This window comes from Episyrphus balteatus, chromosome 4 (assembly GCF_945859705.1).
Source record: "Episyrphus balteatus chromosome 4, idEpiBalt1.1, whole genome shotgun sequence".
NCBI classification, from domain to species: Eukaryota; Metazoa; Arthropoda; class Insecta; order Diptera; family Syrphidae; genus Episyrphus; species Episyrphus balteatus.
In genome coordinates this window covers 66,061,091-66,064,936 of record NC_079137.1, presented here as the reverse complement: position 1 = coordinate 66,064,936, position 3,846 = coordinate 66,061,091, and positions in this window count along the sequence as shown.

Below are 3,846 nucleotides of genomic sequence, written 5' to 3'. Positions count from 1 at the left end.
TTGAAGTGGGTGTGACAAAAATCGATGGGGTCGCCTTAAAAAAAAGTCACCCTTATATCCCTACTAACAATTTTGCTTCTATAATGCCTTACAGAAGCAACAATTGCATCTGTAAAGCTTTATATAACCAAAATTGTTTGTCTGGATAGGTTCATATGTATATGCATTTTTGATTAAGATTTGCTTTTAAAGTTCGTATTAAAAAATGGTGAAAAATTCATCGCAAGAAAATGATGAGCAATCTTTCTATACAACTTTCCAAGTTTTAAAAATGTACCTTTATCTTTTTATGTTTGATCATTGTTTGCAGAAATATCAATGGTAAAACTTACTTTGAAAAAAAAAAAAACTGTTTAAAAAAATGATCATGATCACAAACAAATTTATAAAACGGGTTTTTTTGGGGAGCTTTTTATGAACCTTTGATTTTTCTAAAAATACAAAGATGAATTAAATTGCTTTATTAATTCAACATTTAACTCCATACAACTTATTTTCCGACTTTTGAAGCAAACTTTAATTTTTACTCGGCTTTCAATTGTTATTTCTTTGTGAATTTAGAGAAAATATTTATTAAAAAATGCATTTAAGGCACTGATGAAATTTTTCGTTAAGTTTTTCCCAACCACAGTTTGTGAATAGTGTTTTTCAAAATTAAAGCAATTTTTCTAAGCATGGTGAAATTCACCCAAACCGCCGCATTCCTTTTTGCATTAAATGCTTCTAATAAAACAAAAGATCTTATATCAACTCACTTGTACGTACATTGTACATATTCACGTTTTTTCTATAAACACATACACAAACAAATAGGGAAATAAAACAAAATCAATAGAAAAACTAATAAAAATTAAGGATACATCAAGAAGAGTGTGCTGCTTCTTCTTAACGGCATTTTCACTTTGTGTAGAGCCTTTATAGAGAAGCTATATACAAGAGTATTTTGTGTTCTTTTCTCCCCTCAGAAAGAAAAAAAAGTATAGACAACCCAAGGATAGGATCAAAACTCACCACATGCAACAGGATGGCTTAGCATTTCACCAAAGAAACAAGAATTTCCATTTTAAGGAAGATCTCTGAGGCGGACGGCTTCTATAGAGATATGGAAAAGGAATCCTATATGGTTTTCATTATACACACAGTCAAGTCAGCCGGTCTATATCTGATGTACTCAGCGATGTGAAGTGTCATCCTCTTCCTTAATGTCCTTTTACGATACTACTTCTGATATGGTACATTACACTTTTGCTAGATATAGACTAAAAACTAAACAACAACAACTGTATTTTGTTGTTTGGAGTAAACTTAATTTCCTTCAATAATTGTCCAAAAAAAACTATTCTTTTATGTATATGTGCATTTGTTTGTATAGAAGTTTGTATGTGTGTTTATTTGTGTGTAGTGTGGAAGCTTCTTGTCGGTTTCGCATGAGAGATTATGATGAAGACATACTAGAAGGGAAGTCTTACACTTCCATTTCCACCAGATAAATGTGGGTTGCTGCCTCCTCTCGAGAAAGGATCAAAAGTTTATTTATATTGTCTTGGCACAGACAAAGGGAATTTCGAAGTAGTATCTATCTGGGTCTGGGGCCATGTTTACTATGCTTTTGAGGATAGTTTTATTGTTCAAAAGGATATTTTACATATATCTGTACCTTTCACACATAAGTATTTTTATTATAGAAAATCTTGTAGGTATACATATATATTTTGAATGTTTATAGTGGATTCTTAAAGATATCATCTTCTTCCCAGAAAAGGTCTTGTATAAAAGGACTTTCTACTAAAATCATTTCTACTCTTGAATTCACTTTGGAATCTACTCTATGTCATCCTTTAAGAATATAAACATTAACATCTTCCATCCAACGTTGTTTTATATGTTTTATTATTAAGATTTGGAGATCCAAGCCATTTTTGGCATCAAGACTATCAAAATATAAATAGAGAAAGAGAAAAGAACATCCTTTCTGTGATATGTCCACACACAAAATGCAGATAAAAGGATATCTCTATAACCAACACTGATTCATCAACTACAAAATAAACTCAAAATCAGTTTTCGAAGAGTAAATCACATGTATCTTTGGTATAAATGCATTGTTAGATATATACTCAAAAAACCTAAGACTGCAATCTTTAAATCCTTAATCTTGAGATGAAAACATGTCTGGATCATTTGAGAGAGGTCTCTTGACTTGGATGTGTATCATAGTGATGGATTTATATTTGTGTCGCTTTGTTGTTTTAAAGATATATTTCTTGGCAGCTTTGGTATTAAGGTATTTGTATATTCTCCAAACAAAAGATTGTACATATATTCTCTCAAACGATTACAAATCAAAATCAAATGTCCATGCAGCCTAAAGGTTTTTCGTTTTCAAGCTTTTACACAAAAATTTTGTGGAAATCAATCCAGGCAAGAATACTATAGGGAATTCAATGGGAATTTTAAAACAAATCCATTTACATTGTATACAGCAAAACATACATATTTAATTATTTGATGCATTTTATGAAAACAAAATCATGAGCTTTGAAATAAACAGCTCGAAGGTTTATTCCAAAGTTTCAAATATAATTAAATAAATAAATAAGGAGATAGTTCCTTGAAACTTAAATTTAAATTTTGTATAGAAAGTACATCAATCGAAATTTTATACATTTTTGTAAGGCTGTATTTTAGACACTTAATAAAGTCCTTTAACATCATGAAGATGTAATATTTTAAAATTCTTCATAAATATATTGACTTCGTGGAGAAATTTTGACTTCGTGAAGTCCTCTTTCTTTATGAAGATTTTTTATTTCTAAAATCTTTATAAGTTTGAAGTACTTCCTGAAGAAATTTGGATTTCATGAAGCCCTCTTTCTTTATGAAGACTTTTTATTTCTAAATTCTTCATAAATTTGAAATACATTCCTGAAGAAATTTTACATTATGAAGACTTTTTATTTCTAAATTCTTCATAAATTTGAAGTACTTCCTAAAGAAATTTGAGCTTCAGGAAGCCTTTTTACATTATGAAGACTTTTTATTTTTAAATTCTTCATAAATATGAAGTATTTCCTGAAGAAATTTGGACTTCATGAAGCCCTCTTTCTTCATGAAGACTTTTTATTTCTAAATTCTTCATAAATTTGAAGTACTTCTCTGAAGAAATTTGAGCTTCATGAAACCCTTTTACATTATGAAGACTTTTTATTTCTAAATTCTTCATAAATATGAAGTACCTCCTGAAGAAATTTGGACTTCATGAAGCCATCTTTCTTTATGAAGACTTTTTATTTCTAGATTCTTCATAAATTTGAAGAACTTCCTGAAGAAATTTGAGCTTCATGAAACCCTTTTACATTATGAAGACTCTTTATTTCTAAATTCTTCATAAATTTGAAGTACCTCCTGAAGAAATTTGGACTTCACGAAGCCATCTTTCTTTATGAAGACTTTTTATTTCTAAATTCTTCATAAATTTGAAGTACTTCCTGAAGAAATTTGAGCTTCATGAAATCCGTTTACATTATGAAGACTCTTTATTTCTAAATTCTTCATAAATTTGAAATACTTCCTGAAGAAATTTGAGCTTCATGAAACGCTTTTACATTATGAAGACTCTTTATTTCTAAATTCTTCATACATATGAAGTACCTCCTGAAGAAATTTGGACTTCATGAAGCCCTCTTTCTTCATGAAGACTTTTTATTTCTAGATTCTTCATAAATTTGAAATACTTCCTAAAGAAATTTGAGCTTCATGAAACCCTTTTACATTATGAAAACTCTTTATTTCTAAATTCTTCATAAATATGAAGTACCTCCTGAAGAAATTTGGACTTCATGAAGC